This window comes from Molossus molossus, unplaced genomic scaffold (genome assembly GCF_014108415.1).
Source record: "Molossus molossus isolate mMolMol1 unplaced genomic scaffold, mMolMol1.p scaffold_m16_p_17, whole genome shotgun sequence".
Classification (NCBI taxonomy): Eukaryota; Metazoa; Chordata; class Mammalia; order Chiroptera; family Molossidae; genus Molossus; species Molossus molossus.
The window spans coordinates 16,885,460-16,907,673 of NW_023425352.1; positions in this window are offsets into that span (position 1 = coordinate 16,885,460).

The following is a 22,214-nucleotide window of genomic DNA, read 5'->3' on the forward strand; positions in this document are numbered from 1 at the left end:
ATCCCTCATATCTGTATTTAAGATATTTATCACTCTGTTTCAATTAAATATCCCTTGACATGTCCCACCACACATACCACCTCCACCCATGATTTTTTTTTTTTTTTTTTTTATCCTCACCCGAGGACATTTTTCCATTTTTTGTACAGATAGAGTGAGAGGGAGAGAGAGGAAGAGAGAGAGAGGGAAACATCGATGTGAAAGGGACACATCGAGTGGCTGCCACCCACACGACCAACCAGGGCTGGGGACAAACTGCAACCGAGGTACGTGCCCTTAGCGGGAACCGAACCGGGGTCTCTCTGGACTGCAGGTGGACGCTCTAACCGCTGAGCCAAACCAGCCAGGACTCCACCCATGATTTTAAAATACCCTTAAAGACAGCATCAGTGTCTCCTCCTCCTTTTGTATCCTCCACAGCAAATAACAGGGCCAGGCACACATACGGACTCGAGAATGCAGAAAGGAGGGAGGGAAAAGGCCACCCAGCCCAGGTCTGTCATCAGTGGGGCTCACCCTGTTGGTGGAACCGGCACTATTCACCCTCGGGTCTCCTGCATCTCTGGTTCTGCTGCTTATTTTTCACTGGGCTTCACAAGTTTTTATGTTTGCTTCCAGACGTTTGCTCACTTGGTTTTCTGCTCTCGATTTTCCGTTCCAGCTACAGCTCCTGTTTCTCTTTTTCATTTGGTGAACAATATGGATTTTAGCTAACAGAACACCCTCCCCTACTTGATTCCAGAGCGGATTCCTACAGCTAAATTAATTTAACTTACAAAAATCAATGAGATCGTGAGCTGTGCGATTGTGCCTCCCTAATCAGTCAATCAATGCATATTTTGACAAAAAGTAGTATCATACTCTAATACTACGTTGTATCTCTCCCCGCCCACTTATCAAAATATCATGGATATTTTATGGAGTCACTAAATCACATTTTATGTGGCTTTTAAAAATATATTTTATTTATTTTTAAAATATATTTTAGCCCTGGCCGGTTTGGCTCAGCGGTTGGAGCATCGGCCTGTGGACCAGAGAGTCCTGGGTTCGGTTCCCGCTAGGGACACATACCAAAAAAACAAATAAATAAAATATACTTTATTCATTTGTTATACCAAAACTATGATTTACTATTTGAGTAAAGCTGTAATGAGATATTGTAGTGTCCTATCACTGCCTAATATTTTTCTAAAGATAAAATTATTAATTTGACATTAAATCAAAAAGTAGGCACATTTTCATAGAACCTTATTTTGGGCACCTCTTGCTGCATTTATTCAAGTATATTGTTTTGAACCTTTTTTTTTTTCCTCCTAACATAATGACTGTTTTACTTAGTTTTTAATTGTGTCTCAACGTGATAAAAAGCGTTGTATATGGTGGGCAAAGTTAGGTTTACAGTTGTTCATATGGAAAATAATACGGTAATAAGTAATAAGACGAGAATAAACTGTTTCACATACTCACAGCTGGACACGTGCTGTTGCCCACTCCTGCATTTGTAAGTCGCTGTACGGGCGCTGTAGCAGACATGGTTAAGTGAAGACACTGAGCAGAACTATGCATCAGCCAAGGTTGCCACACTGACATGTGTTTAGTCAAGTGTGACTCCACCCAGCAGGTGGGTGCTGTGGGGCATTAAGGAAAAGCTGATGTTTCTGGAGCTAAACCTGGACATCAGGTACAAGCTAGAGAGGAAGGACAGAGAGGCAGAAGGAAAGGGAGGGTACTTCGCAGGTGGTTAGAAGGGTCATGAAGGTAGGGAGAGGGAGCAGTCATGCCCATGCAGAAATTGGGAGATGAGAGAACTTGGCTGTGAAGTCAGCGGTCTATGAGATGACTAAGTTAGCCATGTAGTACTGGAGCCCTGATGACATTTCTGAGGAAACTATGTACAACTGTTTTTAATCACAGACATGGAAATTAGCATCACCACAACCTATACACAGATGCAAGTGAACACCGTAACTATGAGTTAGAATATAGTCTGATCTTGGGTCATTTCCAGTGCTTTCATGGTGGAAAGACCTCTGGTTTTTATTTTTGTTTGTTTGTTTGTTTGTTTTTTTCTTCAGGAGCTATTTCTGATTTCCAGAATATAACTGGCTGTTATTTAGCATCTGTCGTTTCTAGGATCAAAAGTAAGAGGAACTCTCTACTTGCTGTGTTTGTTCTGTGGACATAGAGTGAAGACAAATGATCCCTATTCATTGTGGTAACGCTTTTGACACTAAAATGTGATTGGACGTTGAATTTAACAGTTAAGCTCCCTCTTTGGTGGAGACATGAACTTGAGGCAGACTGATGGTATGGATGCTCCCTCACCTCCTGAACGCCCCTGCCTTCCCCTCACCAACATCTCAGAGACGGACTGGGGAGGGAACTGTGTAGTGGGTGTGATTTCACCAGCCAGTCTAACAACAACTCCAGTGTGCTCTCTGGAGACCACAGCAATGAGGTAGCTAAGGGTGTGGACACCGAGCTCATATTGCCTGGGTTAGAATTCCAACTCTACCTCTTACTCGGGCCGACGCCAGGTCTTACTGGTCTTTGAAGCAGTGGAGAATATACATGATCTTTGAAGTCAGATCTGTGATCAAGTTTCCAATCTCACCCATTGCTGAGTTTCTTTGGCTAAGTCACTTATCTTCTCAGAACCCTGGGCTAGAGTCCTGGTAGGCTTTATTTGGACTTAGGCAGTATATCGTGAGCAGGGAACATGGGGACATTGAAATCAGGGCAGATAGTTAAATGCTATGTTTGGTGATTGGAGACCTGTGGACCGATGGATCTGACCGAATCCTCCCAGAAAGGGAATATTGACCAGGAGGGTTCATCCATTTGTCATGGTGAACTGGTCATAATGTCAACATTGTGCTCTTTCTGGCCATCATGTAGTGGGTTTCTCCTAGGCTCTAGGGCCTCCGGCCATGTGAGTGAGCTCAGTACCAGCTGAGGAAGCAACCCTGGGAGATACGAGGGGAAAGGGAAGCATTTCTGATAAATCAGTAGGTTAATCTGAACTAATCTCTCCTTCCAGGGATTTCTGGAACTAGATGTCTCTGGAGGAGCCATGTATATTGACATTCATAGAACCCAAGCCCTAAGGTTCTGATCTGCCAGTCTAATTGTTATAATGAATGTAGTAAAATGCTGCAGGTCTTTTTGACAGCTGAAAAAATGTCAGAGTTGAATTAGTATTTGCAGGAAAAAGTTTGAGTCATGATGTGGAGCTCTGGTTCCTGGGTATGCATCAAGTTGTTGGTTTGAACAATACTTCACTTGTATCCCCCACCAGGGACATTGGATTGGGCGAAGCTTACTGCATGGGGTTGGCTGGAACCCTGAAAGGTTTTATAAACTCTGACTCTTCTGCACAGATTTGGACCTCTCTTTCCCTGAGCCAGCAAATGTTAGTAGTGAGAACTCTCCTCTGGAAAATGGAGTTAGCATACGTAGGTGAGAACTTATTTGGTGTTGTCTAAGCTTATTTGGTGTTGTCTGTCAGCCTATGAGGTCATGAACTTTGGGATCTATATTAATGACCTCTAGGAGAGCATTTGAACTCATCCACACTCTCCAGCCGCTGGTTTACCGAGGGATCGCCAACTCTAGGAGAGTCAACAGTGAGTTGGAAGGTGCGGACCAGGATGGGGTTTAGAGAAAAGGCAATTTCAGAGCTGCTGTACTTCATTGACTTTTTTCATTTTGAAAACTATTTGTAGAAGAGTTATTCTGGGGTAAGAGTGAGGACATGAAACAATTCATTGAAATTAATAGGAGAATTGACTGTCGCCGTGTTTCGTAATCCCTTAGGTCTCGGCAAACAGTATTTACTTTCCATTCAACAGTATTTACTTGTTCCACATTATAATTCTAGGTGCCAGCAACTTAATAGTCTGCTTGGCCCTTGGGTGGTCACACTCGTGTTTCTCTCAGGCTTTTATCAAATGAGAGTTATACGATTGTTTACTCTTTGCTGATTCATACTTTTTTCAGAGGAAAAAAAATGATCTCAAACAACTTTTATGGACGTCATGGTGAGCAGTGAGTGGGGATAATCGATACTATTAGACAATCTCTCCTAGGGAAATACCAGTACGCAACCAAAAGCTTCTATACTCTGTGCTAATGACAAGAGGAGTGTTCCCCAGAAGGGGTTCCGTGGGGGTTACATGAAACGATGGGTTCTGTAAACAAATTATAATTAAATAAGATAACTACATTTGAGAAACACTGGATTAAAATATGTTGTTATTTCTATTACTATAGGATGACTAAAGCTTTTATATGGTCATTTAAAATCTAATTTTTTTCTGGGCCATTTTGCAGGCTGATCGTTCCATGAAACCCATTGGAAATAGCTAGTTTACATGCCCCCCGCCCTGCTGTTATATTCAAATTCCTAAGTAAGGTGGGAACCCAGTCATCATAGTTTAAGAATGACCATTTTCAGCTCAGTCGTTCCATTACAGATAGGCTTGAAATGAATCAAGGGTAGTTGACTACCCAACAGTCATTCTTTGCTCTTTTCCCCATATTATTTGCTGACAGACTATGGATTTTTAAGGGGACATGGTTATAATTCTGTTATCCTTTGCCAGACATTTACTTTCCAAGCTTTCCTTGCATTGAGGGGTGTCCAAGTGACCCGATTCTAGACCAAGAGAAGTGAGAAGCCATCTGTTGGGAGGTTTTGGAAACATTGTAATTTCTAATAGAAGGCAGAGGTGAAGAGCCATCTCCGGAAGGTGGGAAAGGCCCACAGGGGGGTAGAAGATTTCGGGCTCTGAATGCATTGTTGAAGTCCTGCATGAATTCTGGGACCACCTTCCTCCAAATGTGACACAAATTGTGACACAAATAATGCATGTCCTTAGGCTTTGGCAGCTACTTATCAAGTTTCCGTTGACTTGTGGCTGAAAACACCCTGACTCAGACATGCTTTGGTTTCTTTTGTTCTTAATTGTTGCCATTTCTTTCTTTTATTTCTCCAACTTCTGTTCCTCAGATTGAAAGTGTTTCAAGGAAGTAAGGAATGCTATCATTAAGTACTTGAGTTTAGTGTTTTGATTTTTATCTTTTTATAGAAATATCTAACTGGAGAGCTATTTCTAAGAGTACACCCCCCCCCCCCCAATAGTCCTCAAGGTGCTTGAAGTAGGTCTTTGTCCCACCCCCTAACAAGAAATGGGCAAAAGAAAAAAAAAAGATAGTATACACTACACATATATGCTAATTAACTAGAGCTGGTATTCTTTCTACAATTATAATTACTGCTGTATTAAGTTATATGCATCCCTTCTGCATTTGAAATAAAATTTTAGAAGCAAAGACTAAGTTTGCCCAGAGCCTTTGAGGAACATATTCATTCAGTTGATCAAGAATTTTAGTTTTTCTCTTTCCTAACCTCTGGACAGCCTATTGGCAAGAGGGTTGTCAAGAACTGGGTTGCATTTTCCCTAGGTCCTAAAATAATCACTACATCATGATGTATAATTTAAGATTCAGGAAGTGAAACTGAAATATGCTGAAAAGCAGTTGCAGGCTACATAGCATCTCTTAATTTATGGTCATGTTGTGTAGAGTAGCTAATACATTCCTTGCTACCTTTTAGTAAAATTAACTAACACTCATACTCCCATCACTCATCTTTCCCAACCTGGCACAGGGTAGCCTTTTCCTGTGCCGTATACCTTTAAGAAACTTGGAGTGACCATATTTGTATTAAAGAATTAGAGAAGCTAGGAGAATCGAAGCAGCGCAATGGGTTAATTCACTTACGACCCAAGGGTACCCTAGTGTTCTTGACATCAGAGACCATCCTTTTTATAGCAGCCCCTCCTGTATGTAGCAGTTATTTTATTAATAATCATTACATGAAATGAGCAATAAAAAGTAGTGGCCAAAATAAATTCAAAGAGTGAAGTTTTTCTTTCATTGAATCTCACATGTATAATTATAACAGAAAAAAATATTTACAGTACAGAAAGAAAAAAGGAATATATTAATACTTTTCAGTTACATTCATGTATTTTTGTTTTGAAAAAAGTTTCCATATGGATGTGTGTTAATATTGAATAATGGCAATATAGTTTATTTTTTCAAGCTTTAGCTTCAGCATAATATCAGTGACTATGTAAAAATTATTTTTCTTTGCATATTTGTGTTCAGTAGTCTACAATTCCATTTGCACTTGGTTACATTTGTTCATATTTAATCCAAGGCACTTTTTAAATTCAATAAGTTCCTTATACACAAAGCAACAGATATATAAATAGGAAAATTCTTAAACCGAAGCATGTTTGTCAAGGAATTGCATGTCTTTGGTCGACATGCAGTTAAAATGTCTCTACTAAAATATCCGCACCAGAAAATGCCTCATAAGTTTATTTTCGGTAATTTATGAAATGTTTCTCTTTCTGCAGATATTCATAGAAAATGAGTAAATAATAGAAAACATTAAAATTTGATTTATTTAAAATAGGTGTTCAGTTCTTGGGGAGGGACTCAAGCATCCGAGTGTTGCTCATTGGCGTTCTTGTGGAAGCGGTGAGTTTCTCAGTAGGACCTCTTTGATCACTGCCAAGGTGTTGGTTCACAAACTCAGGAGTTTCCTGGGTGGAATCTGAAACTGCTACCCCCAAACATGAAGGGCTCAGAAAGAGAAGGAGGCCACTCAGATTGGTAGGTGACAGGTTTAATAAGCAAGGGAACTTACATATGAGGCTTGTCTTAGGTACACTAAGTAGAACTCTGCCCCCAGTGAACAGAATCTTAAAAGTTCAGATAGAGGCTTTAACTGAATCCAGGAAATGTATACTGTCCAGTTGGCTTCAACAACACATTGCTCTCTCAAGGCTGAGTCATTGACAATGCCCCCCACTCTGAAACAGGTAGGCAGGATATACATTTCAAGTGCAGAAGAGGGGGTGAGGAGCAGAGATTGCCCAGGTTCATCCCTAGTCAACAGGAGGTCACATCCTCTCAATGACCTCCTCCAACCCAAGGTAAAATATAACATTTGCTTCCGTTCATCTCCATGTCTGGAAATCCTGCAACATTGCTTCTCAAGGCTGGCTTTCCAGTCATAAGTCGCAGCCTGTCCTCCTTCCCTGCAGGGAGCCACACATGGAGAACACGGGGTGGTGGCCATGGTGGGAGTATGTGGGGTATAAGAATAAGCACGTGGGTCAGATGCTAAGCTGCTGAGTATGTGGGACAGCAGAACCAATGTAGTGGTTAGTGTTGCTTACTTCCCAATGATGAGTTTATTTCAATGACCAAACTGTGTGAACTTCTAAAACTTTGGGCTTATTCATGGGAAGATTTTACTTATCTCTTTGTTCCATTTCCTTCCTAACTCTTAGAGATTTGACTTCATCAGAGTGTGTGGACATGGGCCATTTATTAGCCCTCCCCCCCCACAGGGGTCTGTCATACTCAGTCAAAAGTCCCAGTAATACTGCAGGTCAATGCAGTTTCTATTTAGTGACTAGATTTGCATAATGCCTGTAAACATTTATAGGTTACACATTTTGGAGTGAGAGAAAAAAGAAGCATGAGTCCTTATTTCCTACAAGGGGAAAAATATTATTTTGATCTTGTGATTGATAAATTTGTCATAGATCATGGAAGCAGAATTTGTTGGTGCCGAATGATCCAGCAAAAGGTTCATGAGGTCAATGAGTCTTACATCTCTGTTGCCAAATAGGCTTTGTCAAGGCATTCTAGAGCAAGCTGAAGCAGAGAAGGGAAAATTATCCCGAGTACATGTTCGGGTTCCGTCACTGACCAGCTCTGTGTCAGGACAAATCACTAAAATCTGGTTTTCTCAATATCAATGAGAGATCCAACTGGACAGGCCCCAGAGTCTTGGCCAGGTCAACATTCTAGGAAGTGTTCATCTTTTTTCTTTTCTTTTCTTTTCTTTTCTTTTCTTTTCTTTTCTTTTCTTTTCTTTTCTTTTCTTTTCTTTTCTTTTCTTTTCTTTTTTTTTTTGTTCAGATAGAGTTGGGAGGGGGAGAGAGAGAGAGAAACATCGACGCGAAAGGGACACATCGAGTGGCCGCCACCCACACAACCCAACCATGGCTGGGGACAAACCGCAACCGAGGTACGTGCCCTTAGCGGGAACCGAACCCCGGTCTCTCTGGACCTCAGGCCGACACTCTACCGCTGAGCCAAACCGGCCAGGGCGGAAGTGTTTATCTTTATCTTAAACTTTCCCACCCAGGCAATCGGATACCTTCCTCATTCAGCCATTCCTCAATTTGTGCAATCAGTACACATCCTGTGTACAGGGTGGGGCCAAAGTCAGTTTACAGTTGTTCAAATGGAAAATAATACAATAATTAATAACTAAAAATAATACAAGAATAAACCATGTTTTGCATACTCATAACTGTAAACCTACTTTTGCCCCACCCTGTATATTTAAGTACTTAGGATACGAAGTAAGAGGAAAAATGCATCATGAGGGAAAATGAATAGATCAGGATCAAAGAAGATAGACTGAAGGCCAAAGAGATGATTTAGGTTGTAGGTAAATTTTACTTTAAATTATTTTCTGTAAGATATTTTATCAGTTGCTCTGTTATCTTGTCCTTGGTATATGGAGAACGGGTAGTATATTGATTAAGCACACAGCTCTGGAGTCCTATGATCTGACCTGGAATTCAGGTTTCACCAATTGCACATTGCCAGACCTTGGTTATGTTATTTGAACCCTTAGGCTTAGGTTTTCTCATTGGTGAAATTGGGATAATACATGTACTTGTCTCATTAGGCAGTTGAGAATATCAGTTGAGAGAATCAGAAGTAACATCTTCCTTGTGAGTTTCCGTAACTATGTCATTCCTAAGACATCTCTGGTGGTAACTGCCCATGTTCAAAGCTTCCCTCCGATTCTCCGTGTCGGCTCCCTGTGAGACAGCCCTGTGAGCTGCTCTTTCTGTTCTGACGTTTTGTTAAACATTTGATACTAACATTCCTTTATTCCACACACATGTATTCATCGCTTTACCGTGTTTCTCTTAGCTTAATGCAATAGTGGAACTGAAGAATGTTTATCAATCTGGCTCCCGCCTTGTCTGTCCACCTGAGTTCCTGTTTATGGGCGGCAGAGTCAAGTCATGGAAAAGTTCTCTAAGGGTGAGGGTTCGAGGTGGGAGAAGGGCTGGCGGGATATCTGACGGCCTTCCGGGATGTCCATTGAAAAATGGACGATGCTGGTAAGTGAGGCTGAATCCTGAAGGAAAGTGGGCTTTTAATGTGTGGCAAGGGTATTTTTAGGCTAAAAGAGGCTATGCCTTCCGGGGTTAAATATTTGCAATTTTATTTCTTCCCAACTTTTAGATCCTATCTCTTGCCTGCCCTTAGATCCCCATCCTTCGAGGCTACCAATTTTGTTCTATTTACTGTCCTCCCTCTTTTCATTACTCTGTAAAGAATGCTCCATAACATGCATTTAAATTTTTATGTAGTACTTGTTTTATTATACTAATAAATCCTCTTTTTGTTTGCCAAAGGCCCATAGTATAAGTGAAGAGTTTATATGTGAAGTAAAAAATACACTTTGTCATGTTAATTATACAGAGCTATATATAGGAGCTATATATATAGGAGCGGACAAGTACTGCTAAAGGAGGAGGAGGCTGGGAAGGGAGTTTCCCTTTGGTTGTTTTCACAGGTCAGCCTGGGGCTGTTGGCTCATAGGCTCCAGACTGCTGGGACCTCCTCCTTCAGCTGGAAAGGAGGGGGTTAGTTCATTTCTGCATGTGATTTAAATACTCTTTTCTACTCCACTGTTATATGAGTAAAGACATTCATAGTGGAAGCACACTGATGCTTTCCATGAAGAATTTCAGCCTTTTCTCTGGGGTGGTGTTTCTCAAATAGGGCTTTGTACCTGGAAGGTGGGGTGGTGGGGCTGAAATGATCTCTGATGTCTGGACCTCATTCCAGAAATGAATAAGTAATTAAAACTTGGTGGAAATAGGGTATTATCATCAGTATGATTTTAAAAACCTCCAAGTGATTGTTTCGCAGCCAAGTCCTGAATAGTAGTTTTTTGAGGGATCTGTTCATTAGCAACAGAGAATAGTTTAGGAGCATTGCTGGCCCATTGTTCAATCCTTCCTTTGTTACACAGAAACTCAGGCACATACATCTAGTTCAAAGACAGTTTCTTGGACATAGACACACCAGCGTGCTCAGAGACACACACATGCTATGGAGCCCCAGATACAGCTTCCGACACAGTCATACTCCAAGATGTTTCCCGGCACAGGCACACAGAGTAGACATGGATAGTCACAACACAGGTGCATAGACACGCACACAACTGCACACAAACACAGGTATACACAGATATAGGTATACAAAGATATGCAACACACACAAAGACAGACATCCAAACATAGATGCACATAGTAAAGCTTACTTGTGTGGACACAGCTCTAAGCACACAGATGTGCCCATGATAAAGGTACTCAAGAATGTACACACTATCCACCATGTAGTTTACAGGGGCCAGACAGGAAGCCACAAACAGACATGAATAAAGAGATACATTCAAAAATAGACTTTGAGCCCTGGCCGGTTTTGCTCAGTGGTTAGAGCGTCGGCCCACGAACCAGAAAGACCCGGGTTCGGTTCCCACTAAGGGCATGAACCTCGGTTGCAGTTTGTCCCTGGCCCCGGTTGGGGTCATGTGGGTGGCAACCACTTGATATGCCTCTCTCACATCGATGTTTCTCTCTCTCTTTTCCTCCCTCCCTTCCTACCAAAAAAATAAAAATAGACTTTGAAAGTGTTTACATGTTGTGCAAGGTCTTAGAACATTGTTGGGGATTATCTGTTGCCTCTCTATGGACAAAATTGGGCTCAGCGCAGTGCAAGCTCCCAGGTCCCTCACTGGGCATCGTGGGTATCGTGGAAAGTAGGACGGCCCCGAAGGAGAGAACCACTTGACATATCAGTGAGAAAGAAAATTCGATTGGCAACTCTCCCACCTAGTCTGGAGTGCTGACAGACATATGAATAGGACCAAAGGAGCCCCCAAAACTGATAATAAACCCTACCTAAGTGACACTGTACATTTCCCAAGTTCTTTTATGCCTTTACGTGTATTATACCTACATTTCTAGATAGCGTTACAGGTTTGATCTCAATCTTATTTGATCTTCTGAGTAATTCAGTTAGATGGGTAGATGTATTACCCTCGTGTTATATTGTGAGATTGGAATTGATATTATTCTAACTTTACAGATGAAAAAAATAGAAGAGGTTCAGAGAAATTAGCTACCCTATTCAAGGATACTCTAGGACAAACCTAGTTTCTAGTTGGGGTCAATTGAACCACAGGAGCTATACAGGACTTGACCAGGTGTGAAAGGAAGAAGTAACTTAGGTATGAGGGACTGAGCTCTGGGAATGAAACAGCAATATGCATGTTTGAAGGAGAGTTAGACTCAAGTGTTCACCCCCAGGAAGACAGTGTGTGTGTGTGGGGGGTGCATGTGTGATATGGAGGGATGCACATACAAGATATGTGCAAATGCTCTTTCTAGCATGTAGATTGATGCTATTAGAACAGGTTTATAACCTGCTGCAATCTGGCCTGTTAGGTGTTGAGATGAGCTGGACTTCGGAAAAAGGTTTCTGTCCATTTGCCATTTTCTGTAGATGTGTCTGGATGGAAATAAAACTGGTAGAAAGCAATTGATTACATCAACATGTGGCATTATCTTTCAAGCCTCTCCTCGACATTGGACTTCAGAGATAGCTGTGTGCCCAAAGGTGTAGTTATAAGATCTCCCAACCAACTTACAATTGAATTTTTTGAGCAGTTATGTGCTTTTTCTTGAGATTGGATCTGTGGCAGATACAAAGCGGGGTGTCTGTACTCGGAGGTCTTCAGTTTCTATTTAGGAGACGAGTAGTGACTAGAAATTGTAGAATGATTAGACAAAGGTAGGTCAAAGAAGACAATTGAAGGCCAGAGAGAGAAATTCAGAGTATAGATAAATTTTATTTATTTTACTTGGAATGAATGACTTTAACATGAATTGAATCTCTTTCCAAACTTGAAAATAAAGATGTTTCTAAATAGAAATACAAGATTCCTAACAATACTAATATCTGTATAATTCAAATGATTAGTGACTCTGGGCTCACATTCCCACATGACAGAGATTGTTGATTAACTGCTCCAGCCTCTATACTTTCTGTTGTCTTAGTTCAGTTCCACTTTACCCATGTGGGTTCACTTCTTGCCCCTGCAGGTTGGTGGGTTTATAAGCCCTGATTAAGAAATAATTAAATCCAAAGCCAATGAGTGATATCTGAGGAATCCAGGGAGGAGAAAGAAAGTCAGCGAAGGTTCGAGCAGCTGGGAGACCTCATAGAGGAAGTGGGAATTAAGTGGTCTTGTAAGGAATAGGCTTCAGATGAGGGAGATTAAGGATCTCTACTTGAACGAAGAGGCAGAAGAAAGGTAAGGGAAAAGAAATTCCAGGTCGTAAATTTCTACAAATGAAAATCAACATTTAAAACTGTAATAATGCAACATAAGAGATTATCTTTATGATGTCAGGATTTGGAAAGCTATTTTCTTACACTAGTCAGAAAAGTCACAAACCATAAAAAAAGTGTGTGTGACCTGTTTCACAAATTAAAAAAAAAATGAATACAAATACAAATAACAGACTTGGGATGGTTATTTACAATGAATAAAACTGGTGAATAATTATATAAATAATTTACAAAGAATTTCTACAAGTCAATGCGAAAAAGGCAAGTTAACAAAGGGGCATAATGAAAACGCCACTCCCACAAATAGTGAAGATATGAAAGCCTGCTCCCCTCTCAAACTACCAGGCTTATGTAAATTAAAGTAACTGAAATGCCATGCTATAATGATTACATTTGAAAAATTCCAAGCATTTGCCAAGGAGGTGGAGAAAATGGTAACTCTCATAGACCAGTAGTGGGAATGTGAATTGGTAAAAATACTTTTGATTGCCAATTGGTAAACTTTGTAAAGTTGCTTATTCAAAAATATATGATGAATATGCAATTTTGTGTGTATGTATATAGGAGATATACATATATCTCAGATAAAGTATTTCATATTTGCATAAGGAAGCATTTGGAAAAATGTCCAATGTAACATTGCATGTAAAACCCAAAATAATTCGAATTAACTTAAATGTTTCTCAGCAAGACAAAGGCTAAATAATTGGTGGTATATACACTCAAGGGCAAAACAATCCAATAGTGAATATGAACGGACTAGTACTACATATTTTAATGTCATCGAACCAAAATCTAAGGTTAGGTTCCAAGCAATACACATTGTGTGATGCTACTTATAGCAAATATGAAAGCATGCAAAATACAACAAACAAACCAATCAAGGCTAAATGAACATAGCCCACGGGGAGGCAGTGTTCTGGCCTAGAAGCAGGTTGTGAGGCAGGAGATAAGACTGGCCTGATCTGGCCCAGAGACTCAGGGATGCCCGGAGTGCGACAGACTGTGAAGTACAGGCTCGGTTGTTGGAGCTTTGAGAATCACTCTGCTCTCATTATCTGATCAGGCAGCCGTTACCACTGTCCTCTTTTCACAGTCGTTACCTGGGAGAAAATAGCTGTGATAGATTCATGTGTAAGACATTCATGTATGGTGACAGAACCTTATCTGAAGAAAGATACAGTCTCTGCAGAACAGCCAGCTCTGCGAGAGAAAAGGAAGAGTTGCAAACCATATTTCATTCCTCGTTCACCAAGGGACGGTTCAGAAAGTCACTCATTGAGGTCACTCTCTAGACCGAGTCAGCGTGACCTACTACTTGGATGTTTTCAGTGGCGGCCTGTGCTACTCTCCCCCGCTTTGTGCCTGCCTGCAGTCTCTGCCTCCTTCAGACCAGGTGGCTCGCCTAACAACGGAGCTCCGGCAGTGGATGTCTAGCTCTGTCTTAGCTTCTGGGTGAGGTCCAGACTCGGCCCCCTCGGCCAGTCTCAACACCTGCTCACTCCAGAGAATTTGCAGAGAGCCCGGGTCATGCGACTTCTTTGTGAACGCTGGGGATTGATGAGAGCAAGGTGAGCAAGAATGCTTCTTTCAGAGTGTTCTCCTTCCAGTGGGGTTACAGACAAAAAACAATGACAAATCAGACGACTGCGCTTAGCATAAGTGCTGTGCATCCGATAAAACAAGCGTGACCGAGAGTGACTGGGGACATCGGACAGGGTCGTCAGGGAAGACTCCTTTGAGGAGATGACATCTGAGCTGAAGACACAGAGATTGAAGGAAGCACCAGCCACACAAATACCAGTGGGATTAATGTCTTGGTTTCCTTTCTCACACACTGGCCCAACCTCCCTCTTTGCCCCAAACACTCTACTCGTTCTGATTGCTCTGCTTTTGTGCATGGTCTCTCCTCTTCCTGGGACATGTCTCCTCTGACCTCCACGTGTGGGAACTCCATGCTGTTTTCGATTCCACCTTGCTCAGGAAGCCTTACTGATTCCTCCAACCAAATCCTTTCTCTCTTTCCTCTCATAGCGTTGGTGTTAATCCTGAAAACATCTCTCTTTTAGGCAGGCCTGTTCTGATTCCGAGTGACCGAAGCTTAGTTGGACTAAGGGTCGGCACACATGGGGAGATTTATTGGCTTCAGTAAACAAATCAAGGGCAGGGGTAGAGCCCGTCCCAGGGATGCCTCTGTGTTGGGATCTATCAAAAGGGGAGGGGCTTCTCTGGGTTGCTCTTTGTCTTATTGTTCTTCCTAAAAGCATCACCCCAGATGTGCTGCTTTGCCCCAGTGGCAGCAGGGCCTTCCTGTGGCAGCAACTGGGTATTGTTTGCAGTTTTCCCAGCCCTTGCAGCGTCAGGTTCCCCACACCTTCCTCACCGTCCTCCCGCAGGGACCTCCATGGATCCCGGACACCAGCACCGGCTGCCTGGAGACCCATCCTCAAGGAGAGGAACACTTTTCTCCTGTCATGGACTTTTTCTTTGTGGCCATCACGAAATTTATTTTTGTGAAGTACTAGGAAAAGGATTTTCTGAACTGTATGGAGAAGTTGTTTACAGTGAAGGCTGTAACATTGTGATGAAGTAAGTAGCTGAAAGAGATTCAGGAAAAAATAAAAGCTGTAAGAGAAGGCTCTCTGCTGGATGTATGACCTAATTTGGTGGCGGGCGTGTCAGAGGGACAGAGGGAGGCAGGTTTTTCAATGAGGTGTGTGCACAGGTTACAATCCTCATTAGCACCCCCTGCCTGTCCCCTTCTCAGAGACTTGGTTTCCCTTTCCTTTGGCAAAAGAAGAGGTATTTCAGGATACTTTGTTGTCAACATCTGAAAGAGAACACATTTAATATGTGGTAAGTCAACAAATAGAATAATCCAAGAATAAACTCACAGAGAAGTGACTAGACCAGATGAAAGATTATCAGCAATAACCATAACATTACCACCACCATGATTTATTAAAATGCACCATGTGCCAAACCCTGTGCCAAGTGCGCATTTATTTCCATACACTGTTATGGTAACCACTGAGATAGGTAATACTGCTATGTTTATCTCACTAATGAAGGCATGGAGGTTTAAGAGGGTTAAGGAATTTGCTCCAATTTGATAAATAGTAGGTCTGAAATTTGAACTGAGGTCTGTCTTTCTCTAGCAAACTCTCAGACTTTGGAGAAACCCAGTCTTCTTGCCTTGAAAGTCTTTTATTAAACTGAGGTCCAAAGAGTTTGACTACCTTTCTTACTGGGGTGCAGCGTTTTAGAGTCAGTTTGACCTGGGTTTGACTCCCAAATCTGCTTTTTCAAATTTACATGATCTTGGGCATCTGCTTAACCTTTTGGAGCCTGACTTATTATAATATCTACAAGATGGGGTAGAAATAATACCTAACTCATGGGATCGCTCAAATGAGGTAATGTCTGCAAACTTATTAACACAGAGAAAACTCTGTGTTATGTAGAAAACTCAATGAATGTTTCACTTTGTTTCTCAGTGTATTTGCACCTCCAAACACATGTGCGCATGCACACACAGGTAAAGGAAAGGGATGTCAGTGGTTCTACAGAATAGGCTAAGGACCGAGAGGAGGCTGCTATTAGGGGGAAGTATAATTCCCAGCTGTTTCTTGAGAATTGACACTGTATTTATCTCATCATCCAGCACAGTCCTGGGTATGCAGCAGGAGCTCAATAAATTTATGTTAAATTGAGTAGAGTTTGGATTAAACACAAAACAAAAATAATGTTACATTTAATTAAAATAAAGCCTGGAGACTTTAAACCATTACCAGGAAACATTGCAGAATTTCCTGCAGAGGTTACATGAAGGGTCATGGTCACGATTTTGTCTAGGGTGGTATCTGGAAAGAGAGAGAGTAACTTAAGGACTTGTTAATACTGTTTCTAGCTCTTAAATTGCTGAACTTCCCACAAAGGGTAGGGGAAGGGAACTGAGGAAGGGAACTGACTTCCTGTAGCATATAACATGTGCCATGTCCTCTGAATCTACCCACACGGTCTCATTTAACCCTGGTCCTTGCATAAGCATCCCACTGTGGGGCTTAACATAACATTTACTTTGTTCATAAATCTGAGGATGGATTGGGCTCAGTGAGGTGCAGGATTTCTCAGGCTGTCGTTAGACAGGCTAGCTCTGGGGTCATAATTTCTTATGCTTCTTCCGTTGCATACATGGCAGCTCAGTTAGATTCAGGTAACTGGGGCTGTTCTCCTTTCTCAACAGGGTAGACAGAATTCTTTTATTTTTTTAAATTCTCACTTGTTTTTATTTTTAGAGAGAGAGGAAGGGGTGAGAGAGAGACAGACACATTGATCAGTTGCCTCCCATATGAGCCCCGCCTGGGGATTGAACCTGCAACCCAGGTATATGCCCTGACTGGGATTCAAATCCACAACCTTTCGGTACATGGGATGATGCTCCAACCAACTGAGCTACCTGGCCAGGGCAGAGCAGACTGAAGTCTTACATGGCAGGTGAACACTCCCAGAGTGAGTGTACCAGTAGTGGCAACAGGATCTTTTCTAAACTAGCATTAGCAATCACTTTTGCTACATTCTGTTAAAGTAGTCAATAAAACCATTCAGGTACAAGAGACTCCATGTTTTGATGGGTAAGAACATCGTACAGTTTGCCGACATGTTTTCAAACCACCAGAGGCCAACATCTTGCCAAAGCTCTTTGCATTTCTCCCCAGTACAAAATATACTCAGTATCTCTAAGATCCCCCCAGAGTATTACCTATTGCAGCATCAGGCTCAGCATCAGGCTCAGATCAAGGGCCAGAATCCCACCATCTAAACCAGATTCAATGAAGTTGCTTAAGTGTGGTCTCTCAAGGTTTTTTTTTTGTTGTTGTTCAGATAGAGTGGGGGTCGGGGAGAGTGAGAGAGAGAAACATCGACATGAAAGGGACACATCGAGTGGTTGCCACCCTCACGACCCAACCAGGGCTGGGGACAAACTGCAACCGAGGTACGTGCCCTTAGCGGGAACCGAACCCGGGTCTCTCTGGACTGCAGGCCGACGCTCTAACCGCTGAGCCAAACCGGCCAGGGCTGGTCTCTTAAGTTTTTGAGTGCAATTCTTGGAGTAACATTCTTCCCAGTCTGAGGGCTTCTGAACTAGAGATAAAGTGCCTACAAATGTCTTGTTTTCTGAAACGTTTCTACTTTCATGAGATTTGTACTTTTCTGAGATTTCTCAGTATAATAAAATGAGGCACAGAAACTTAAAAAAAACAAAACGATACAACGCGATTCATCTCCAAGGCTTCTTCACTGCATCTGCCACCTGGGAGGGGACCCAAATAGTTAGATGCTACAGCAGCCGAGGCTCCCCGAGCCTCCCTCCCTCCCTCCCAACCTCCTCTCTGTATCTCCGGATGGTAGTTCCGTATGGCAGTCTCAGGCAGGCTGACTTCTTAAACACATGATGCTACATTCATAGAATAGGTCATTTTACAGCCCCTAGAAATTGTGGTTTTAGAGTCTTAAAGTAGGAAAATACGAAACTACCCAGCATATATTATGTGAAATAAATCATCGTCTCAGATTACCTATAAAGGATCATTCTATGAGGTAACTAGATGGAAATATATAAAATGTAACTATCTCCCTAGGGTGTCACATTATGAACTATTTTAAATGTATTTCTATTTTCTGTATCCCCCCATTTCCTACAAAAGGCTTTGTATTAATTTTCAGAAAAGAAATGAAAATAGCACAAAGGCTCATAGGTACTAAGGAACGTTCACAAGGTTCAAATTGCTATAAGGAGTTTTTTTTTATTGAGATTTAAACCTAGGTCTCTCTTACTTCCCAGGCCCAAAGCTTTTCTCTGGATGCTATGCTTTCTTCTTATGGGAAAAACTGGGATCAGTCTGCCTTAGTTAATAGCACTTACTCCAGACATATTCTCTGCCTGGTTAATAAGCAAGCCTACTGGCTCATCCAGCCACCCTGTGCAGGAGTGTCTGTGAAGGCAGGGTGAGTTACACCATGCGCCCTGTGCCTAAGGACAGGTACTGATGTTTCACGTCCCTTGGCCTTAGATGTTACCTATTTGGCCTTAATGGGTGCATTTGACCCATAGATCTTTTCTTTATTGATTTTAGAGAGAGAGGAAGGGAGAAGGGGAAAGAGATGGAAACATCAATGAGAGAGATCGATTGGCTGCCTCCTGCATGTCCCCCACTGGGGATCAGGTCCACAACCTGTGCATGTGCCCTGACCGGGAATCGAACCAGTGATCTCTTGGTGCATGGGTCGATGCTCAACCACTGAGCCACATCAGCCGGGCTCTGACTCATAGATCTTAACTGGCCTCCCTGGGCTCAGTGTTTTGTGCCCGTCTCCTTCTGTAGTCTTACTTTCTAAATAGCAGTATTTTCTTCCTTGCTCAACCCACACCAGCCCTCGGGCATTTGCCTCCAAATCGACCCAGCCTTCAACGTGGACTGGGCGTGATCCTAGAGGTTTGGACTCAAATCTCTTCCTTTTCAGATAGTTTTAAACAATTCAGTTTTGTAAGGTCAAAATTTAGGTGAAAAACTAATCAGCAGTCAACCTAAAAGTGAAATGTTAGCGAGTTGATTTCCTTAAAAGTAAATAATCTGTTAATAACTTGATTATCAGGGCCTAATAGTTTTGGCGAGGGAACCGTTTTCCATTAGTTTAATTAAATAGAAGTGGAGATTAAATTTTCTTATCTCTTTAGGCTACCTCAGACTGTCGTTACAGACCCCTTCATTTTTTATTTTTTATTCTGTATAATTGACATTCGCAGGTGCTCAAAGGAAGTCTTTAAGGAGGCAAGACAGGTAGAGGTGCCAATGACAAGGGCCAGCACAGCATTTTCAGAGTCTCTCCCTGGGCACTTCCTCTTCCTCAGCTGAGCCCCACTCCCCCTTTTATTTCTCCTTCCTCTTCAGGAAAATGCTAATTTGTCTGTACCCATATCAGTCCCAGCCCTCACCCTGTTTACGGGCCCAGGAGGATCCTAGAGATGAGGTCCGGGAGAGGAAAGGGTGAACTAATTTCCTAACGAGAATGTTTCCTTGAGTCACGATGGACGCTCATAGATACAACAATACGGATGACCATGTGTACATTTTTCTTCATAGCACAGGACATTTGTCTTCATGAATACTGACATCTCTTAATTTTTCACCTAAGCAATATCATGAGAGGTTGTGCAGGTAGTGGTATAATCAACATTTTACAGATGAGTAAACTGAGGCTTGGAGGAATGAAATCAGTTGTCGGTTTTCACTTCTCACGGTTGGAAATCATTTTGCACATTGATGCCCAAGTGATGTTGATGCGTTGACAGACTAGGTCACTCCCTCCTTAGAACTCTTGCCCAACCGGGGAGGCTCAGTTGGTTGGAGCGTTGTCTTGCACACCAAAAGGTTGTGGGTTTGATTCCTGGTCAGGGCACACGCTCAGGTTGCCGGTTCCATCCCAGGTCAGGGCACATATGGGAGACAACTGACCAGTATTTCTCTCTCACATCAGTATTTCTCAATATTGCTCTCTCTTTCTCTCTCCCTCCCTCCCCGCATCTTTCTCTCCCTAAAAAATCCTCAGTTGATGATTAAAAAACAAACAAAAATATCTTCTATTACAATTAGAATCAAGTACAAACTCCTGAGGATGGCCTGTGATATTTTTCCTGGTCTAACTATGTGTACCCTTCATAAACATAATCTCATATCACTTTATATCGGGATCTCCAGCCAAAATCATTTGTTAATACGTAAATAAGTGCCTATGGAGCACTTACTATAATCTAGATACTTACTAAAAGCTTTACATAAATCATCTTATTCATTACAAGCATGTGAGGGAGAAACTGTTATGATCATCATTTTACAAATATATTCATTCATTCTACAAATATTTATGGCATGTCTCCTAAGTGCCAAACTGGACTAGAAAATAGAAATACAGCAGTAAACAAAATGGACATAGACTTATTATGTACTTTCTAATAAAACACTTGTTGCTTTAAAAAATGTTTTATTTGAGTATCTTTTAAAATAGTGATCTTTAGTGTATTTAAGACACAATTTTTCAAAAAACTCAGACTTAATTTAGGGGCAAAACTGTCTTTTTTTTCCAGTTAGTATAAAAAGAGATTGGCCTGGCCAATGTGGCTCGATGGTTGAGTGTCAACCCATGCACCAACAGGTCGTTGGTTCGATTCCCAGTCAAGGCACATGCCCAGGTTGTGGGCCTGATCCCCAGTGGGGGCATGCAGGACGCAGTCAATCGATTCTTGTTCTCATTGATGTTTCTATCTCTCTCTCCCTCTCCCTTCCTCTCTCTCTAAAATCAACAAAGAAAAAAATGAATAAAAAGAGAGATTGGCTCATAAATCATAGGTTTCTCCCCAGAACTAGGTATATTGAACATGCAGCCTTCATCACAGGACAGGAATCAAGTTGTCTGGGCTAAACTGCATTGATTCCCAGTACTTGTTTGAGAGACTGACATTTGTTTGTGATGAGTAAAGCAATCAAAGACAAAAAACTATCGCTTAAGCTTGTAGCCCACCCTGTTCTCTGGGGTGCCTCCAGGACTTGATATCTTGCTGTTGTCTCCACCATTCATTCTCTCCCTTCACCACAGCCTCACCTGATTTCCTGCAGGGTCTCACATGCAGTTTTCAGTCTTTCAAGATGGCATGCTGTCCAAAGCCCAATGTTTGTTCTCTTCATCTATTTTATCAAGTGTCTAAAGTATGTGAAATAAACTGTTATTCTGGATTGTACTTTCTACCGGGACTGAGCATTTACTATGTTCTAGAAATACTTGTGTACATCTAGATCATCCAAGTCATGTAGGTAGAGTGGACAGGTGGTCATAAGATTATCCTTTTTAAGATGAACAAAGTAGACCCAGAGGCATAGAAGTAGGATTCAGACTGATGAATTTCAGAGGAGGGGAAAGGTGGGAGGGAAGAGATAAACCGAAGAGCTTATGTGTATAAGCATAACCAAAGGACATAAACAACAATGCTGGGGGTGGGGCGGGAACGAGAGGAGGGTGTCAATGCGGGAAAGAGGAGAACTATCTGTAACAAAAATTAATTAAATACTTTAAAAAGTAGAAACATCACCTTTGGGGGGAAAAAAAAGGTTTGGGATTCTGGGGTTAGAATATTTGGGTTGAAATCCAGGTTCTGCCAGTTTACGTAGTTAACTTGATCCCTAAGATAAACCAACAAGGAGGTAATATTACCCTGTGTTCCAGATGAAGAAACTAAGGCTTAGATTGGTTGTATAATTGGTCAGATTTGCATGTTCTGCAAGGGTTAGTGGTGGAATTGAGACATCGCTCATGTCTATGTGCGATGCTGAGCCTCGTAGCCATGGGGCAGTACAAAGGGTGGCCGATGACCAGTCCATTGTCTCTATCCTTCATGTATAATACTCCTTGATAAAAGTATGCTGACTGCCGAAAACTCTTCCTAGAAAGCACAACTGAGAATTACAAAGGCCCCCCCCCAAAGGACTTTAATAAACTAGTGAATGTTGAGTTTAAATAAATTCAATGTCATAAAGATGCATTTAAAAAAATAATTAAAATAATCCTCACGTTGCTAATCCTTTTATATATTACTATCATAAGGTTGTTTATTTTAACTTTTC